Below are 22,462 nucleotides of genomic sequence, written 5' to 3' on the forward strand. Positions count from 1 at the left end.
CTCTTACATTTTTTTATTTTTTTCATAATAAAAATAACACTTTTTTGCACACACTAAATACAATAATGACCGAAAACAAATAAATTTTTACCGAAAATTATCAATTTACTCGAAACCAAAACAAAAACAGCCGCGACACGATCGACGCAAAAATGTCGCACAAGGAAAAGTTTGATCTATAGTCATTTCGTGACTCTTCGAAAATCAATGAGTGGGAAAAAGAAAAAACTTCATTCATCTATCATCTTATTTATAGTGCAGGTGAAGACTCTCCGTTTTGAAATTCAACGAATTTCGAAATAGAGAGACTGCACCTGAGAAAATTTTGACAAAATTACTGTTTTCGATCGTGAAATATAAAGAGATATTTTTTTGCTAGGTATTTGAGAATTGAAAACATCAAGGGACATGGTAGAACACAGCCAAGTTTTCTATGGGCTTTGGTACTTCACTTTTATTAACAATAACAAAATGTTATTTTTGATCCCACTCTAATCTCTACATTTTTAATATTCCATACATTTTAAAATCCCTTTGTTTGTTGCGGTAGTCAAAAATGTATTTAATTTATTTGCAATTCATATTTTTTTTAAATTTCTAATTGAAGGCAAATGAATTTAAGAAAAATAAATTTTTTAACAACTAAATAAGTCGGAGAACTGAGTCCAATACAGGGACTTAGTCCTCCGACTTATTTCTCTGTATTACTTTCTCACTCATAATTTTTTATTCGTGGTGAGAAATAGGAGCAGAACTTGGCTTTCATTTTTTTTTTAATAAAAAAAACTTACACTGAGCCGTTATTAAAATTTTTCTTAAAGCAGTTAAAGTATTTTATTTTAAATAAAAATAATTTTATTTAAAAAGTTTCTGTCTGTTTGTTTTTGAGCAAATAAAAAAGTTATGTTTGCGTTTTTTGGAATTCAATTGAAGTTTGGTCTCAATATCGTGCTCGTGTATCTATCTACCTATTGAGTTTTATATAGAAAAAATGTGTTTAAATTTTCTGTTCGGCTCGGTTTTTTTTTCTTAAAGTGCACGCGATTAGGGCAAAGAAGATTAATTCAAATCAACATTTCAAGATTTTGGTAAGTCATATTTTTAATTTATAATAAAAGCTTAAAAGAGAGAGTGAGTTATAAACAATTGGTCATATCTCAGGCATTAATTAACCGATTTGAAAAATTCAAAGACTTGCTTGTCTTGCTAGACATCAATTATAATATTTACTAATTTTGTTTAAAACGACACTTACCGATTTTGATATAGTTCCTTTTGTTTATAAAATTTCATGAATTTGCAAAAACTAACATTGCAGCTAGATTTATCATCCCCAAAAACATATAAAAACACTCCCATATTACGTTGATCTTAAAATCTATAATCAAAGCGAGTATAAAGTTTAAGCTGAGTAGGGGTATAGTTTTTTCAAATTAACTCGAAAAATATGGGTCATATAGAAAATTTATTAAGATAAAAGTTATAGAAAATTAAATTTTCTACAAGTTTTACACATATAATTTTTGTCAAAAATCAAAAATGGCCGAGTTATTCACTAAAACGTGTTTACCTTTAATCCAAGATGGCGGCTTAAGCACAAGGTCGATTTTCCCGAAAAACTGGTTTTAAGCTCTCAGTGATCCCCTCTACCGTCCTATGAAAAAAAATTGCACGATCTAATTATTTCCATTTCAGCTTAATTTTTTGTACATCCCGACCGGGCTATAACATCTTAAACATTTTTGCAAGCCGGCCAAAACTCATAAAAGAATAATTTTAATTTAATTTGAAAAAAAATTTACTATTTGACATTCGTCTTCGCTATTATCGACGACAATCATGATACCGGAGAAAACCACAACTCCCCCACTTTACTACTTCACATTCCCTATATTCATATTACTCCCTTTAAATATTTACAAAACTAAAACAACCCTTTAATTTGTTTAATCATAAAAATTAAAAACTTCAACCAGTTACCTTCATTTTCAAAATCATTTTAGAAAATTGTAATAGCTTTTCATTATTTATGACAGACGACATCATCATGACCTAATGTGTTTTCATACCTACTACAATCATCTACTTCAAAAGTTATTTTATATTCGTTTTAATAATTAAAGTTGTCTTCTCTCTCAAAATTGTTTTGAACTCATATAAAACACACTCTTGTGTGTCTCTCAGAGCACTTCAAAAAGTTTGTGTCCATTTTATTGCAAACAAAACTAACAAAACTTAAGACGACATCATTTAAAAAATAATAAAAACAAAAAAAAAAATAAAAATAAATAGCACTCATGATTTAAAGTTTTGCACAAAACTTTTCATTTTACAACCAAAGATGTTAGAACATTAAATGCTGTCGTCTGTCAACTCAAAATTTTGCCAAAATTCTGTTTGTGTATCTGTTTTTTTGTTTTTTTTTTTCATCCTCTTGTGTTAAGAGCAAATTTCTGCATACACTATTAAGTAAGTTGAGTATATGCAAACATGCCGGTGCATATGGCATGGCGCGGCGTATCTTTTCCTTAAATTTTTGTTTGCTTAGATACATTTTTAGAAACGACAAACGAGGAAGTTTCTTTGATATCAGGAGCGGATTTATTGAGAATTGAGATGCAGGGCATACGTTCATTTCATTTTTGAATTTTCAGGAATTGAATTTTGCACTTATTATTGGGTAAATCCATTTTTCGATTAGCATAAATGAATTTGACCAATAAGCTTTTGGAGCCCCATAATGAGCCACCCGTTTCAATCAGCCCCTGAAATCTTATTTCTCCCCCAAGTTTATTTTTAATACCTTGCACTTCGTCATATGTAGGTATTATTATCAAACATAAAACTCTTGCGATCAAAGTGAATTTTTTATAGGTACCCAGCGCGATTGTTTGTGATCCGACGAAGCTTGTGAACGAGATGGTAATCATCCATCAATCAATTAATCGCGGCAATGCTTCTGTCATCATGAGTGTTCAGGGTGCCTCCCCCCAAACACCCCCTTCCCATGAAAAGATTTACAATATGCATCACCCTTGAAGTGTGCCCCCATATGGCCGAGTATGTGTGTGGGAATTTTTGCATTGCCTTTCCGAGGTTACAACAAATTTTATTGATTGGACCGAACCGAACATATGTATTCAATTAGATTTTTCTTTGTAATCTTGTGTTTGATTGAATTTTGTATTTTTCTCCACCAAAAACACACGTTCTATAGGTAGACCATAAAAAGAGTATCTATATGAATGTGGACATATCACAGATAGAGAGGCTCTATTTGCCGCTTGTTATCCCTTTGTCATTTCCTCTCGGCCATCATGCTGAATAATTACTTCTCACACGACTGAACGGACAAGACAAAAACAGAATAAGCCCAATAATTTGTCCTCAATGCGCCCTTAACAGCTTGGGATGGTGTGGTGTTGTGTGGAATGGGATGGTTAAGAGCACTATTAAGCGTCTAGGTAGCACATGTTGTATCTATGTGTATATTGGGCACTTGGCATTGGATACCCAGGTTCATCTATCCGTCGTCCCCCGTTTACCTAGAAATTTTACCTCTCTACAAACTAAACTATACAACTACTACTGATGGGGTAGGATTAATTAACTTTGGAACCAAGTCCGATGAGAATGAAAAACAAGTCCTCAAAAACTAGAGTTGCCGACCTTTAATATTTGCAAAAAAAAGCTTCAATAATTAAGCCTCAGTTTAATCTTACCACCCATAGAAATAAAATAGCGGTAAATTTTCTAAGAAAACCGTAAAAATGCCTTTTTCGATAGCTTTTCTATATTAATCTTAAAAATAAGAAAACATTTTGTTTAACAAAGCAAACTTGATTCCTTTGTAGAGAATTGAATGAAGTTTCTAAATGTGTCCTTGAATGTTCTGTTCAATGATCCGTTGTTGAGATATTGATAATCAAAGTCAAAAGTATGGTTTTTGGTTTGATGACTTATATTCCAGTTTAAAAAAAAATCGTAGAAGTTTGAAACAAAATGAATCTTAAAGCCAAATAAATAGCCTTTCTAAAAATAATAATCATTTTATCAGAAAAAAATTTCCCACTTTCTTAGGAGAACAGTAAAAACGAAAAAAAAAATTGGAAAATTTTGGTTTTTGAACAGTTCCAACAATTTAGCTATTTTGCCGTTAGAAAGAAAATATTTAAACATTTAATCCTAAAGAAAGAAGAATAGAGTTTTCACATGCTTTTTAGTTTGTCATGATGCGATCATTTTTACTGAGATACAGCTAATCGAAAATCACAAAAAAAAAAAAATTGGATTTTTTTTTGTTAGCTTAATTTTATGGGCTAGTGTATTTTAAACCCTGATAATATTTTTACAATACTGATGTTGATTGGTACTCTTCCTACGAAATGACAAAACAATTTTTTTTAAACTTTTTTATTTTTTTTTTAAATGGTTCTAAAAATTCTCAGTTTAAAAAAAAATGTATCATAGGTAATTCAGTCATGATTTTTTTTTTTTTTTTCAATTATTTTACTTACTAAAGCCAAAACTTGTTTTAAATAAAAGTGCGTGATTTAAAATAGATTTAACCTGCATTTGCATTGAATTTTGTTCTAAACATTCTTTCATTTTGATACTTTTGCCGCACAGGTATGATAAAATCAAAGATAAGAAAATTTTAACTTTTTTCAAAATTTATTCTGAAAAGTTGAATACCTTCATTTTATTTATCATTTTATATTTTTAAGTAAAAAAAGGTAGGGAAGTGTTAAGGTAGCCGTGATCATTATATTTTTAAAAATTATATTTTATTCAAATTAAAAAAAAAAAAAACGTGTATAGGTATACCTACTTTAAATTTTCTGAATTTTTCTGTAGAATTGTATCTATTAATAACTTACCCAAAACTATATTATTTAAAAGAAACATAATGCATTTTTGACCTAGGGAAGCAAGTTTCTTGTGATTTTCGGATCTTAAGAGCAAGTTTGGAGTCCATAAAAATATCGAACTCACTACAGTCGACTCCCTCTAAGTCGAACTTCATCTAATCGATTTTCCACCTATAACTCGAATATTTCGAATATTTTCGAATATTTTCAATGAAAACTTTTGAAGATAAAAGATGTTATTAATCCCTCTACTCAAATTTTCTTCTAACTCGAAACCAATTTTCGTGTCGTAAAAAAATCATGTTAATTAAATTTTTGTTTATAAAAGCTATTCTGTGAGAACGTATCGTAAAATCACTGCTTATTGTTGTCCCACCAGCGACAAAAAAAAAGAAAACAATTAGGTCATAAGTTATGAGTTTTTTTTATGCAAAATATTTTTTTACGAAGAAAAAAAAACTTGGAAATTCTTTTTTGAGGAATAAAACTTTTTGATTAATCAAAAAATTGGCAACCCTATTAACCCTCTATATCACATATCAAACAAGCCTTGCGTGTGCCTTACGCCTTTGAATTCTACACTGATGTGCTTGTGTGATGTATACCTACTATATTTGTATGTATGTTTGTGTATAGAGAAGTAGTTTTGCTGTGTTGTATTGTTCTTATAGATTCTCCTCGAATCGTTCGATAAATTAATCGGTCATGGTGACTCTGGACGTGCGGTGCACCTATCATTTTCATTAATTAAAGATAAATACCGTTTTATTGTGTGCTGTACGTCATTGTTATCAGGCAGCCATTGAATGTCTGTCTGTACGACTTATATAGCCAGGTAAAGTATAGTTGAACGATATGAAACGAAACGTGTGTTTGTGTGCATTCAAATGCTGGATAATAACATCCTTCAGGATGTGAAATTAGTTTCCTGTGGGCAATTTATAGCCCACAGACAAGAGAGAGTATTTATATAAAGTCAGGTTGTTTTAGTGGTCGTTCTCTTTTGCTACTGGCCTTTCAGATTTTTGTCCTTTATGAAGATTTTATTTTTTTCGTTTTTGTTCGTTATATTTTTTTTTGTGCGCTTAAGCCTGACAGTGGCAGCCTTCAAATGGATTTGTATTATGTTTGAAGGACTGCATTATAAAGGTATATTATTTAGTTTTTTTTTTTCGTTTTAATTTTTCTGTTGGGGTTATCTGTGTTTATTGTGAATACTTTATAACGAGAATATATGTATATTAAAAATATATAACAACGATAATGGCTGTTTCATATATTGTTAGCATAGAATCATATGGCTATGGGTTATTTGCCCCTGGCAATATTTAAGAGCATTTTCATTCTATAATTTTTTTGTTTGTTGGCATTTCAGATTTTACTTGCGGTCCATATTTGTATACATATTTTATATCTATGTTCCAAGTAGGTATATGTGACAAGCATTTCATTGGTAGGGTAGAAGGGGGAGGATTTGCCAGGATTTAGGAAAATTGACTTAATGCAAAGTTTTTACGTTTGTTTTAATTTTTTTATATCTGATATTATTATTGACTTAATTATCTTCACTTCAATATTTTTTTCATTCTGATATATTAATTGTTTCTATTTTTAATAATTTATTCAAAAAAACGAAAAGTGATGTGGCAAAGCCTCCCCAGGTGGGAGGCTTTGCCACGGGGGTGGGGAGGGATTGCCAGTTACCTAAATATAAAAGTTAATACAAATAAAACCAATAATCATAAACAAAACTTCTTTTTAGCTGAAAATACGAAGAACTGATTGATTTTGTAGGATCCTGCCATCCTCTTTTGAAAAAGCTCCTTTCTGGCAAATGTACCCCATGGGGTGCATTTGCCAGAGCAAAACCTACCCAAAAACAAATGGCAAATGTACCCCACAAGCTAATCTTTCGAAAATTTACTTATAACTTTTTTATAAGTTAAACAGTAAAAAAATCACTTCTACACAGCATAGTACACATAATTTTCAAAAGATATTTGTATGACAAAGTAATTTAACAAGACAAATATTAAAAATTTACGACGCTTATGTACCCTCATATTTTGGTTCTCAACATTAAAAAACTAACACAAGCGTCTAATTTATTTCGTGTCCAGCCAAAAGCTGTCAAACTTTGTGGAAAGTTTGCAATCATAAATGTGCAACAGAAAATTATTTTTCGGTATTTAATATTCTTTTGGTTTGGAAAAAAACCTGGGCTGGCAAAGGCACCCCATTGGCAAATGCTCCCCCTTCTACCCTATATAGAAAATAGAAATGAAGATTATATAACGATGATAGAGAACACTTTTTAGTATCCTTATCATTTTTTTAAAAATTATTTTGATATAAAATTCACTTCTGTTATGATTCATATCATTTCAAACACTTAACAAATATCTTCTATTACCAATATTCTCGTTTAATAGTCACACCTACGTTATGACCAAAGGCGTATAAACTGTTACTTTATTTTTATTTGTATAGGGAAAACTAAAATAAACACACATACTCGAAGCTACATACTGAAAATTATCTGTTCAAGCGGAAATCATGCTCACGCATTATTCATTGAACATACTGCCGGACACCATCATCGGACTTCATCTTAAAGACTATGGACGACCGACCGACGAAGCAACCAAAATTTAACACATGGCAAGTAGGAGGAATTTCGAAATCATAGTGGGCAGAAAAATTTCATCCTATCGCATGTGTATCTATAAAGGTTTTCATCCATTGAAATAGTGTTGTATATGTTATAGAGATTTTGAAGTGTCATATAAAACATTGTTTAGCTACAGGAATTGTATATAAAATCAGTTTTGGTGTACCAAATGGGGGATATATCTTTTAAGGCACAATAAATTCACATACAACACGGAATTGTTAAGCTTTTTTTTTTCATTTTGAAAATTTAATATGTATTCGGTTAATAAAAGAGTTTTTTTTTTTTTAATATACAAAGTAACGTCTCTGATTTGAAATTGATTCATTTTGATGAACGAATTTTTTTTTTAACTAATAATCCCTATTTGTAAAAATTGATGCATTCAGGCCCATTTGCTCATACAATACATAAATATTTTAGTTTAACATAATTCCCTATGTTCCAAATATGTATCGGTTTGAACGATATTCAAATTAAGTTCTAAATCTCACTAAGTTGAATATAACTTATGAGGGGAAGAAATAGTAGATAGAACATAAGTTCTTATGATCTTTAAGGACTTTTATTTGGTCAAAAAAGCAAGAATTTCGTGCCAAACTACTTTCTTCAAACTTGGAAGTTATGAGTTTTATAAGATTGAGTAGAGGCGAAATTGAAATTTTATTTTTAGGTCCAAAATTAACGGTACTTGCAAATTGAACAAAATGGATAATATTGTTTTTCTCAAAAACGGCTCTAACGATTTTGATTCAAAAAAATATGTTGGCTGTTACAGATAAAGTTCCACTTTTGATATAGATATATGTATTTTTTGGACCGTTATTAATGGTTTTAAAAAATCAAGAAAGCCAGTTTCAGATTAAAAAAAAAATATTTCAAACATTGTTTTTAGTCAATTTTTTCAAAACGGTTCAATGAATTTACGAAATTAAGTTTGAATATGTGGAAAAGTAATTAATTTCTTTTAAAATGGCATACCAATTATTTTTGAAAAATGTTTGAAAATTTTTATATACAAAAATTATTTTTTTTTTTTAAACGGCTCCAACAATTTTCAAAAAAAATCCAAAAATTCTTTGTTTCTTTTAGAGATAAACCCCTTGTAACCCAATGTTGTAAATTTTAAAATTAATAATGTCAAACTACTTGCCTTATATACTATAATTAAACACATATTTTGAAAAAATTCAACACATATGTGTCTTCATTATTTATATTTACTTAGTTATATTTTTGTATATAAATGCAAAAATTAAAAAAAAAAAACTATCTTATATCTATTTTTAGGAACTTTCGTAAAGTCCAAAAATACAACCCCGTTAGTTTATCCAGAGAATTTTTTTTTTTGAATTAAATAGTGCTCACATAAGTATGCTTATTTTCAAAAAAAGACGAACTTTTAACATTATTTGCCAATAAAAACTATTAGTGTCATTTATTAGAAATATGGTGTAGTGGTACTTTGTGCTATTTCGATAAAGCAATATTTAAAAATTATGTTATATAAGCTTCAAAAGAAAAAATATAGGTAGTTTGTACAGCTTTTGTGGGATCTTTGTTTGTTTGTAGATAATATATTAAGTTATTTTTTTGTAATTCCTCTACTTTCTCTCAAACTATCTATTTTCAACGCAAAAATTTTGAAAAATACATTTTTGAATTGAAAAAAAAAATCGGTTTTGAAAAAATCAATTTTTCGAAAAGGGATATAGATAATAACTAAATAATAGCTTAGGTACCAACTCGGCTTAATTTTTTTTCAATTGTTAATAAATAAAATTTACAAAAACTAATAAAGTTAAAATGGGAAACCGACGAAGTTACGAATACCAGAGTTACGGGCGACAGAGTTACGAGCGTCAAAGTTACTCCAAACCAAAGTTACGAAAAACTAGAGTTACGAATTCTAAAGTTATGTTAAGCTATGACATGTGATTTTTGGGTTGGCAACAATTGCGAGGAACGACATGGAATTATGGAAATACAAACAAGAGATTAACATTTTTCTCATTGGTCAGAACTAAATGAGTAAAGCGAAAATGGGTGTTATTTAATCTTGTAGAATTTTGATTGGATAGGTATAGATATACATATATGGTTTTGTTTTTGTGAGAAGATCGCAAAAACGTTGAAATAGAAAAAAAACATGAGTATACTTATGTAAGTTTGGGGGACATAATTGAATTTAACTTCTTATTTGTCCAACTAATATTGCAAATACGTATTTTTTTTTTTCTATTAATTAATATAATTATTCATAGCGTATTTTGTAATACCCACTTTGTTATTATTTATATTAAAATAATAACCAAACCACCCATTTTTTTTACAGACGTTATTTTATTTTGGTGTGGTGAACTGTTGTTGCAATTGTTGCCAACCCAAAAATCACATGTCATAGCTTTACATAACTTTAGAATTCGTAACTCTAGTTTTTCGTAACTTCGGTTTCGCGTAACTTTGACGGCCGTAACTCTGTCGCGCGTAACTCTGTTATTCGTAACTCCGTTACCATTTCTTAAAATTTTGGAAGGGATGTAGACATTTGTCAATCTTGTTAAATACTTAGTAGAACTTTTCTGTTCTTTTTTGTTCTGACAGTATTTACAAACTTGTGCTGCTCTGGTCTGTTCTGTCCTAGATTTTTTTCATTAAACAGGCCTAATTCAACTTATAAGTTCAAGTGACCTCAACTCCAAAAATTTATAAAGCGTTTCGCCCAGGTACGACATGTTTAAATTCAGACACTTAGAAAATGTATGTCTGAATTTAAACAAATTCCCCTAGAATATTAAAATTCACAGTATATTCATGCTGTGAGTTTTATATAGTGTCGGTAAACATCGACCAAAATAAGGCGTCTTAGTAAGGGTACGACAGATCTAACAGATGAGACTGGGCGAAACGCTTTATACATCTTTGGAGTTGAGGTCACTTGAAATTATAAATTGAGTTAAAATATATATATATACCTAAAAATTATAGAAGTTTTATATTTCATTTAGGGTTCAAAACCAAAATATTCCTTAATGAATTTTTACATAAAAATCTTTACATTTGATGCAACTTTCACATATGTAAAAGAAAGAACGTGCGACCCAGCTGTTCATTTAATTTTTTATTTTACACTAAACAATTGGTGTAAGTTAATTTATGAAATTAGTTTCCCAGTTTTTGTTTTCATTGCTAAATTATACTTTTGGAGTTAAATCCAAGTTTATAACTGTACAGTGGACGTCCAGTATAACGAATGATATAATGTTCGATTTTCATTCACTATAGGTATCGAGCGCGTTCGCTATATAAATAAATCCAATAATTCATTGGTAAATTTATTTATAAATACGTTTTTTTACTATAATGACGCAACGAAAAAAAGTTATTTTGAGATGTTAATCTTAAAAACCGTTCGTTATATCGAAATTCGCTATATGGGGTATTCGTTATACTGGACTTCCACTGTAATATGTTTGACAACCAGTTGTTATACTTTAAATTCCATATTTTATTAACTATATTAATATTATACAATAAATGGGTTCAACAAATTTTGCTTACTTTATTTTTCATTCAATCTTATACTGAAATAGCAGCAATTAGGTTTATGCAAAATAATCAAGTTTAAGGTAAAACTATTTACGACCTGGTACATAAACCCATATTAGAAGAATTAGGTTAGTTTGGTATTAGATAAAGTTTTAAATAATTATTCTTGTCTGACCCAATTTTTTCATAAATTTAAAAAAGGAAAGGTAATTTAGATGATGATTATAATATCTTGAAAGTTTCTGAATAAGTCATAATTGGTACAAAGAAAAGAAAAAATTAACTATTTTCACTAAAGCTTTGCTATAGATAATTGCGAATCTGCAGATAATAATAATAATTCTTCAAAAGAAATTTTGTCCAAATAATCATTTTATATTGCTGCTGTTGGTAAGTGCATTTCTTCTTTTTTTTTTTTTCTATAAAAATAATTTTTAAGATGTCGTTATGAGGCCATTTTATATTATATTTTTTTTGTTTTGCCCGAAACCTTTGTCTGTGCAAATTGCTTCAGCCATATTAAAAAGCCATTTTCTTTTCCCGCAAGAACAATGTTTTACCTTTTCTTCATTTTTCTTGTGTGTGTTTTTTTTTTTTCATTTTTAAGGTAAAGTCAATGCCAATGACAGACTAACCAGTTTTTAATTAACAATTTTTTTTCTCCCAACGGATACGATTTCCCGCATGAATGGCCAACAAAAATAAAAGGACTTTTAACCGAAAAAAGCTCAACGTTATTGAACGAATCTCACAAGATTCATAATTACCCAGAGTTTCTTTTAAAAATATTGTTTGTGTATATTGGTTGTTTTGCCTGTGTGTGTGTGTTTGTATCAATTGAAGTCGAATGCAGTATCCGGTTAAAAGAAATAATAATAATAATATGAGAGCCAAAAAAAGAAACAGCGAAAAACAATTTAAATCAAAAATCACTGTTTCGATTTTTTTTCGGTACGCCTTTAGCGTTCGTCGTTGGACAGAGGGGGACTCCATGGATATATGCATTCATGCGAAGTCTAAAGAGTCTGTTTTTTACAGTAGACAATGAAAACTGTAGATGAGATTGGGAGGTAGGTAGGTGACCGGTCCACAGCAAGCCGGAAATAATGAAAAGCAAAAAAAAAAAAAAAAATAAAAAAAATAACCAACACAATACGAATTTTCTGCGCATCGTGGCGCTTAATAATTATTTTAAAATGAGCATCGTCGTGTATTGTCACATTTATATTTGAAATTGAAAAGGATAATCTCTGGGACTGCAAGTGATGGACTTCAATTGAAACGAATTGAAAATTGCAAGAGGCTCTGTCTGACAATAAGGTTTCTCCTCTTCTCCTCTTCGCATTGATGGCAAATTGTCTGTATGCGGTTTAATAATTTTTATTATTTACGAAACCAATATAATACAAATGTGCGATGAGCAGAAATTTTGATGAATGAGTGATAGGATTGGACGGTCTGATGGCTGGAAGCAATATAGACTTTAACAAAAATATAAAGTCATTGACATGAATGCGGCTTCAGTAGTCTTTCTATAGATATGGTTGTGCGTAGTTTTCTGCATTATGAGTGATTGATAAAATACCTATTTCAGGAGTGAGCTTGTACGAATATGTATAGGTATCGGCACTCTGCTATGATTTACTATGTACAATATTGTACGTATGTTTTTGTAAAAGAACAGAGTTAAAGCTAAAAATCTGGGGCCAATACTTTTTCAAGCTCTTGACAGGCCAAAATACGACCAAGAAGACTGATGGGAGTGGCGTACTAGATCAGCAGCAGAAGATTCTGACCCAAAGTCAATTTAGCTGCTGAAAAGAAGGTCCTCTTCGTAGTTAATGTTTATCAAGTCTTCAGCCTTCGAGTAGCTGCTTGGTTAGATACTAGGTATCGATGGTTGGGATGTTTAAAGCTTCTGATTATAGTTCCTAACCGAGAATAGGGATGGTTTTTAGGGCATCTTTTACAAGATTGGTGGAGATATCTATCAATTTGTAAAATATTTGAAAATCGTTTGAATCGTTTTTTTATTTTTTAATAAATTTTTAACAAATACAAATTTTCTAACATTTAAAAAAAAAAAAAGTTGGAACGCCATTTAAAAAAAAAAAATAATTGAAATATGTACCTAGCTGCATACTTTTTGAAAATCCAAAAATGAAGATTAGGTACTTAAACGCTTTTGTATGAAAAATTTCGTTGAAATCCGGTAAGTCGTTTTCGAGGTAGGTATTCTGAAACCAAAAAAAAAGAGTTCTATGGCAAAGTACCGAATAATAGGTCAAAAAATATTTTTTTTTTAATTCAAGTTAGATCTTATTTGTAACATTACACACAAAAATTTTAATCAAAATCTTAAGAGCCACAAAAAAAATATTTTTCTATTTCCGTTATATAGCAGCTACCGTTAGTTTTAGTGGTGTGTACTGTAATATGCCACCTATGTTTATCTGGGTTGAATAAGGCTAGTCCAGTGCGGTGATCAATCTTTTCCGTGACAAAATGAAATCACTAGATAGTCCCCGTCCTACCGTAATAAAAGCATTGTCAAGACATATTCAAGAAAAATTCTTCGAATTGAGTTCGGTACAAGGTGTATAGCCAGAAATTTTGTGAAGATTCAACTAAAAAAGATTAGAGTTACATTGATTTTTTCAAAAAGCTTCATTTTGTAGTTTGGATCGTTGGACTACTTGAAGAAAATCGATATTTACTTATTCTATATGCTTCGGAGTGACTTTAAAACGTATCAGAACAACCATCTCATAGTGTAAGTTTCAAGTTTCAGCGTGGAAAGAGTACAACACTTCAAATGCCCTAAACTAAATTTCTAATAGTTTGCCTTCTTGTTCGAACATATCAACTTATTCTCCATTTTGAAAATTAGTTAATTCTTACAAAATCATTATAGTACAGAATAGACACCAAGCATTTTCATTTATAACAGTTTTAAACCATTTTATTTATTAAAATTCCAAATTTCAAAAGAACTTCCAACTTTTATAACTTTAATTACATTTAAATTGCATAAAACATTAAGTAAAAAATTCTCCCTTTAAAATATTTAAAAGAGACAAAACTCCACTTCTGAAAATGTATAACTTTACTCTCAGAAGAATCAAATCTTTACTGTTGTAAGGTACCTGAGAAGCATTTTATTTTTCTTCTCTAACATTAATCAAATGAAATGTCTGAGAAACTATTGCATTCAGTAGTGGAAGAAAAACGAAAAAGAAAAATAAAGAGAGAGCCAAAATTCAAGGAAGAAAAGTAATTACAAAGGATATAACATAATCTCAGAAATTGGGACAATAAATTCGTTAGTCATCAGCTCACAGGCACCGCTAGTATTTCTTTTCCCTTCCCAGAGGAGCTATGGTTGCATTGTTTTTCCTTTTCACTGTCGCTGAATGGTGTTTCTTACACCCGTCCCCATAGAGTCAGTCGTTGTCACCATAACCATCACCATCAACGTTGTGTCCTTTTTGGGTTTCTCCTTACAGCAGCAAAAGTTTATTTATTTTTCTTTGCTTCTTTTGGTCTTAGCTGGAATAAAGCCTCCGACATGCTCCAGAACGCTGCGCTGCTGGGTTTGGTGCCTTACACCAATTTGGGCTACTTTGTATCGCTAAATGAAATAAAGTGTCGTATTGCACGACACAGTAGGTATAGCGCAGCACTCTTTTGCTTTTGTTTAGATTGCACTAATTACGAGCTCATTAATTGCGCTAATTATTTTCCGCTTCTTGAATGGATAGATGGATGGATGGTAGGTTTGTTTCTTCGTTGACTGAAAAACGATAGGACGACAATGAAGAACATACAGCAGAACCAGCAGCACCACCCATTAGGCAATAGAGGGCGACCAACAACGATGAGGATGATGATGATGATGCAATGCAGTTGGGAGAGCAGAAAATCGGTTCTTCAATTTGCATCCACCAGCAGCAGGAGGTATACAAATTGAAAAGAACGATAAGGAAACCGAACAAATCAAAGTAAAAAGAAATGTTTTTTCACAATGGAATTTATTATATGGCTTAACTGGTATAGGTTTGCTAAACTTGAACAATTTAATTTCAATTTATTTTGAGAAACAGAAAATATCTCCCAGCTTGAGTGTTACGTTTCCATAAAATGTGTTATTTGAAGTCATTTTGGGGAAATATGTACATAAATAATAATTTTGTAAAAAAATACTTTCAAACTGATATTTAAAAAAATTGCTTGACACAAAAAACAAAAATATCGGAGAACTTTGATAAAGTAGTTATAGTAGAAGATCCTGTCATAGGACGACCTACTTTTATCCTTGTAGTAGTTGATAGTTATATTTTCTTAAAGGTAGTGTCTAAACAAACAATTTGCACATGGGTTGCCTGGCGACATCCTGTCAAGGCACAGGTTTACCACGCTTTTAAGTTAATTTTTTAAGTTTTTTCGACAACTGCATCCTGCAAGCCTTAGAGGTGTAAAAAAATGTATGTCAGAGAAAATAAAATTTAAAAATTAAATATTCAGGATTTTTAGAAAATTTGACATTTTAGTAGGGTAAACTGAGGTGAATTTAGAAAAAGGCCAAAAAGTTGTTTCCTTAACAAAAAGTGATAGAAAAAAGTAATAGTAAAAAACCTGTAACGCGAGATATGGACGTTCAAAAGTCAAAACTGTGAAATTTCATGTTTGAGAAATAGCTAATTGAGACCAAAAATCAGAAAGTAAGTTATTTGAAATAATGTTTATGTTATTTACAGAGCAAAAACAAAATAACTTGACACGTATTTGCCAAATTTTTGATTTAACTTAGTTTGTGGCTCCTGTGTATTTTAGAAGAATTACAATTTTTAGATTTCAACACACTGTTTAACGAAAAAAAAAAACAAAATTTGAAAATATTTTTCTTGTGACCTAATACGTTTTCTTGGACATTTTTAATATATTAAAACTGCATACTTTGTTTTTCAAAATACCTTCAAAATCTGGATTTAGGGACAAAATACGGTTTTTAGACCTTCAAACATTGCAAATACCTACTCTAGCTTCGTCAATATTGATGAAAAAACGTTCTCAAGTAATAACACTGGTCAACAAGGTTTTTGTTACAGACACCAAGATATACTTTAGTTTTTTGGGTGCTGAGCTTGAATCCGAAGTCAGAACAATTCTATCACATCACGTTTTTTTGATAATCCTCTTAGAAAATCGAAAATGCCGCTTTTTATCAGTTTTCGAGATTATTTCTTAGCTTTTCCTATAGAAAAGTATACCTTTGTTTCTGTAACAAAAAAAAAGGTTAATTTTGTTGACCATTGTAATGTGAGATGAAACAAGCTATTGCTTCAAGGTGAAGCACAATCAGTTGCACCTTGCACAAGTAACGTAGTAGTATACTTTACTTTTGATTCTAGTATTCCCTCATTGATGATAACGTTAATATAAGAGAAAAAACAAAAGAAATATTTGAAAAATTGTAATTGTATTTACCTAAGGTTTAGTAAAATTAAAACTCCTGAAGATGTTGGCAAGAAACCAAACGAAACGTCGGGAAAACTAATGGATTAGTCTTTTAATTGCTTTAAAAATTCATAGATAATAAAAGCCCAAAAATGATTCAAGACGGAATCATTTTTAGTCGGTTAGATAAAAAGTCCTATTAAAATACTTAAAATTTAACAGAATTTAAGAAAATTCCAATTATTTTAAGCTAAAATTCTATTGTTTTAAGGGACTTAAAGTGGGCATCATTTTATTCTTAGGTGCCCTTTTATTCTCCGTGTACCAGCATATTGTCCAGGTCAATTTTTGCTCTCCAAAAAGTATGTCCGTATAATATGGATGTTTTTATGAACTGTGTTTATAAATTATGTTATTTGTTAAAGATGTCTTCTTTGACAATATTAGCATTGAAGTTACCGCGCACAATTTTATGTTGTAGACAATATCAGTAGTTTAGGCCATACAAATCTATCTTGATAAAGTCTTCACTCTCTTCTATAGGACTCTTATAAAAGCATACCTTTTATAAAGCTGCTTCTTCATCAAGTCTTCGAACTGCTTTCGAATATGTTTTAAAGCAATTAACGTGATTAAATGAATTTCTCACTTTTATTACTTCCAAGACTATATAATGTACGTAAACATAGAAGTCACTTTCATTTACTCTTATTCCCTTCCCTTTTTGACAATATAGCCTCCATTAATCTCCATTAAACAAACCAAAAGTCAAAGATAGTTGTCATAATTTAGCTTAAATCATCAATTAATCACAAAAACACAAACATATCTATACAAACTACAACATGTTGTATAATGGCTTTTTGCCATTAAAAAATTGCCAACTCATTAAAATCTGAATATGAGCAAATTTGCTCAACGAAAAAAAAAAGGTTTTCAAGAGTTAACCCTTTATAATAAAAAGACAAAAACACCTATATACCTATATCAACAAACACAATAACTGGACCTCATTAAAATGGACAATGTATGTATATAAAGATCCTCTTTACCCATATCCTCTCACATACCCATTTGCCCAGTTTTCTATATTTTGAACAAAGTGTCCCAAATTATGAGACATGAACGGTCATAAAACATGTCAAGAGCTAAGGCTACACGTAATGCCTCGTAAACATAACATCTTTCGAACTTATTAATATAATCGGCTTAATTTTCGATTTTTGACCATTAAGAGAAAGGCGATAAGCAATCGCAAGCATTCATATTATACATATCTTTATAACAGAGTTGGCTATATCTATATCTATAAAGACAGAGAAAACAGTTTATAGCCCTGCAGGGCGATATGCCACACAAACACACACACAGATATGGAGTTATAACGATATACAGTTACAATTTTACAGTATACATACAAACGCACATCCGTACACAGCAATGTCGTCCTGATATATGGCCACCGATAAAATTAAGTATTTTTTCATGTGTCTCGCAGATAACGCCACTGGCGTATAATGTTAGTGTATATTGGTCTTGGCCCACTTTAACGATGACCGACCACAATTGAACTGATTTAGTGTAACGAGCGCTTTAAGGACACTTTGCTGCTGCTCTTATATCTATCTATCTACCTCTACTCTACAGCTAGCAAAAGCAAAAGCAGTGCATATGCATGACGGTCGTATTATATGTCAGTTTTGTAGGGTTTTGGCGCTCGTAGTCGTAATTATTGGCATATGGATGTGGATGTGGATAATGGTCATTTCGATTTGTTGAATGAAATATTTTATGCGGACTTTTTGGCCCAGAAAAAAAAAAAAATGTCCGAAGAAAATCCGAAACGAAAAACCCCAGAGTCGATATCTTCTTAAGTTGGGACTTATTGTGGTTAAATGTTATGTGGAGATTAAGTTTTCATTTCTTACACCAGTTTTTTTGTGTCTCTCTCGCAAATACTTTCTTCTTGGTTGGTTATAAGGATGTTTACATCAAACTCAAAAAATTGGGTCAAATTTTCGGTTGAAAATGGAACTCAATTAAGAGATCGTTGTTGACAGAATTATTGAGTGTGTGTGTGTGAGTGTAATTGGAATCTAAGCTTCATTCACACTATCCTTTTTTGATATCTATTTCATGATTGCTGTCCAGTTGTTCACACTACATTTAAAATTATCTTGGTAAATACGAAAATGATTCAATTAAAATGAGTATGCTTTTCTTGGTTTCTATGACTCTTCGTTGTGGTGTTTACTTCTCTGAAAAAAAGGATTTTATGTTTTTAAAGGCGAGGAAAAAAAGAGTTCGTAATTGTAACTAATCCTCTGTTGAAATTGCTTTTTGTTTTTTCTTATTTTAAAGAAATTTTTTTTACTTTACTTTAAGGTTCATCTGGAACCTTAGGTATGTATCAAAAATAGAAAATCAATAGTTTTTTTTTAATTAAGTGTTTTTGTTTTTTTTGAACATAACATTAAAATTATACAATTTTGTTCCCGAACAAACATGGTGCATTTCCCATTTATAGTCGATACGTGAAATTAAAATTGCATACAAATTTATCGTTTTTTTTTCAAAAAATTTCAAAATTAGTTATACGACAAAAACAGAAACCCAGAAAATATAAATAACGGTTTACGAAAATAGTTACCGTGAACAGCAGTTCTTTAAAAAAGTAAGCTTTTCATATTTTAGTTACCGTTACTTTTGGTCCTTTAAAAGCCTTCAAAACTGAATATAAGTAAAATAAAAATTAGTTAAACTGTTATCAAAAAGGATATAGCAATTCTACTGGGGTATGACTATTCATATTCTATACAAAAATTAAATTTTTAATGTTTCAGAATACTGAATTTAATTTGTCGTTAAACTAATTTATAGCTTAAAAAATCTTGAATTTGAATCCGAAGTGAATAAATTTCAACATTAAGTTGTCTTAGAAATAATAACTTTAAAATTCTTCTTCAGTTATATGATAAAATACGAGTAAGTTCTCATCAACCCTGCCCGAAATGTCAAAAAACACTTAAGACACTCTTATATTCATTCAGTACAATTTGATATTTTAAAGCATATTTTATGGACAAAAAATATATGAATCTGAATAATTTCACTAAAAATCTCATGTACCTAGGTATTCTTTAGCTTTTGAAAAATAGTATTTTTTAACATTCGAGTATTGTTTTGCAGTACTTTCTGATATCACTGGTCTGCAAAATGTATCTGTTTTTTTTTTTCTCCTTCAAATGATTTTTTGAAATTATGAAAGATTTGACTTTCCTGAATCTAAGACTGGTTTCAGAAAAATTCTAGCAAGTACCAGTTTTTTTTTTAAATGATTTTTGAAAAATATGAGTAGGTTGTAGAAAATAACCCCTTTTAGATTCGGTTGACCTAGTACAAAAATAAAACTAATATTCGTATTGAGCTCAAATTTGGAGGACTTTCATAATATGATTTATCATATGAATTTTTTTATTAATTAAAGTTTACATACATTTTAAGATACAGCAAAAATATTGAAATCCTGCAGTTTTTAGTAAATCCCATATGAACAATCTCAACGCCCGTTATATACAAAAAGTCAAATATGTAAAGAAAACTATAATAAAAAACATTAAAACAATTTATACGTTTTTGTAATTTTATATAATATTTTTCTATTTAGAAATATCTTATCTGTAAACCATTCGATACACTGCCTTCCAAATCTTAAAATTTGTCTTTCCTAGGAACAAGAGTATACTTTTCTTATGGTTTTTGATGTGTTGAGTTCGAATCCGAAGTCAAAAAGAATCTAACACGTCAGGATTTTGAGATATACGCGTTAGAGAATCACAAAATCAAGTTTTTGCTTAAAAATTCTCAAAAAAAAAACTACAATATCTCTAAAACAGGAGCTGATCGATTTTTTTTAAATTCGGATTCAAAAACAACATACTAAGATCTATATATAAATCTAAATTTTGTTCTTAGTAGAAAGAAATATGTATGAATTTTTAATGATTAGTTTCTTTATGGTAAGATATGGCAAACCTACTTAACTTACTTAAATTTAGATACATATCTCGAATAAGAAAACATATATTGAGTAGATTGAAACTGATTTTTAAAGAAAAAAAACCGTGATAGTTTAGTTGAAAAAGTTTACATTACGCCAAAATATTGCTTCGAAAACAGCAAAAAAATGGGTTTCCGAGATTTTCTAACAGGAATATCCTAAAAACGTGACATGCTAGGCTAATTTTGAACTCGGATTCGGAATCAGCACACAAAAATCTTTTAGTTTCATCAAAAGGAGGATTTCCTTGCAAACCAGTGTATTTAAAAGATTACATCGTAAATTTTTCAGATAAAAGCAAAATTTCATCTAAAGTTTAGTGTATGGTTAAGCCTTTTAGTGTGTACAAAATTTTATATTTATAAACCAACATTCTTTATATTAGTTTATTAATTTTTTTTTCCACTAGGTATTTAGGCTTTTCTTTTGAACATATTCATTTTGATCAAACTACAAAGATATGACTAAATTAGTTATTAGACAATTTTTTCCTTTCAATATACCTAAATTTATCTTCATTTGACATCAATTTTAACTTCTTACTTTAGAGCTAAGTAACTCGACGGTGGCCTCTTCAACTAAAAGTGCAGTTTTGAAAAAAATTTCTAAAAAAGCTTTTTGTAAAAAATAATGTACGTTACCATCAAGGCTATTTTTGAGAAAAGTTATTTTTTTTTCAAATTTTTTTTTGTAACAGAAAATAATTATCTTTGAATTCAATAATTTTGTAAGGTAAGGTTGTAATTGATTTAATTCTATGTTATCAAGTAACTAAAATTTTTACTCACCCAAACAAAAAAATTGATAGTGCAATGCGCCAAAATTTGATGCTCTTTTATAGCCTTTGTGTGGTAAAATTTTTGTTGGCAAGTTAACAATGTTGCTACAATCTCATATCACAAACAGAGTTACAGCTATAATGATGCACCCTTTTATTTCAAATGACAGGAATATGTACAAAAGAAACTTTTGGAGGTGTGGTAACATAATTTTTGCTAGGATTCCCGAAGATAAGGGCAATCACACTGATAGGGAGTGTTTAGAAAAACACAAGAACAAAAAACAACAATCTTTACAAAAATAAGCTATTTTGGTTAAGTTGAAGCTTAAAAATCTTCAATATTGTAGTATATAGCTATAATTCTAGATAAACATATACAAAGTGCAATGTGCCAAATTTTTCTGTTTACGTCAATTGGGATAGAGCCAGTTTCCAAAAAAAAAATATCAATGTAATTCTAAAATTGCAGTACATTTTATAGAGCTTAGTATTTGTTGATAAGTTTTGTTCTCTTGTGTTGACTCCAAGTCGAGATGAGCTTTGGGCTTCATTCCAAAAAGAAAACCTTTATTAAATGAATTTGAAAAAAACTTCTCCAAACACAAGAAGCATTAACCTTTTTATATTTTGGTTTCTTGAATATATTTCCATACATTCTTTCCTCTTATTGTTTTGGTCTGTTTTGCAAGATTCTTTTAGCTAATCTACTTAGTATAAGAGAAATCTGTATTGTATTATTTTTTCCATTTTTTGTTTTGTTGTGTAGGATTAAAAAAAAAAAAAAACACAAAGAAAAATTAAAATATTAATTTAAATAATAAATATCATTTATATTATAAATGAAATGGACGACCGTGTTGCTCCTATCAAAAAAAAAAAAAAATATGTGTGAAATTCACACGTTTGTCTTGCAAAAAAAAACCTATAATAAATTTTATATCATTTAAAAGTTTATTGTTTCAGCTCAATATATTTATATATATATAATAAATGTTACATTATCTAAAAGCGTATTATTTCAACTTCTATATGACGCTTCAATCATATTTTTACCATCCCCAAGTAGGAATTTT

The 22,462-nt window shown here is 29.9% G+C and overlaps 1 protein-coding gene across 3 annotated transcripts in view; it reads left to right on the top strand.

Annotated features, from left to right (window-relative positions):
• The window catches only part of LOC129912156 (innexin shaking-B), a 321,007-nt gene that overhangs the window by 42,618 nt on the left and 255,927 nt on the right, over positions 1 to 22,462 (top strand). For 2 of the 3 annotated variants that reach the window (XM_055990288.1, XM_055990286.1), the window contains exon 1: positions 868 to 1,088. The exons of the other annotated variant lie outside the window; for it this stretch is intronic. The gene's annotated coding sequence lies outside the window, so the exon portion shown is untranslated. Of the gene's footprint in view, positions 1 to 867; positions 1,089 to 22,462 lie in introns of those variants that run through there. 3 annotated transcript variants of the gene reach the window in all.

This window comes from Episyrphus balteatus, chromosome 2 (genome assembly GCF_945859705.1).
Source record: "Episyrphus balteatus chromosome 2, idEpiBalt1.1, whole genome shotgun sequence".
In the NCBI taxonomy this organism is placed as follows: Eukaryota; Metazoa; Arthropoda; class Insecta; order Diptera; family Syrphidae; genus Episyrphus; species Episyrphus balteatus.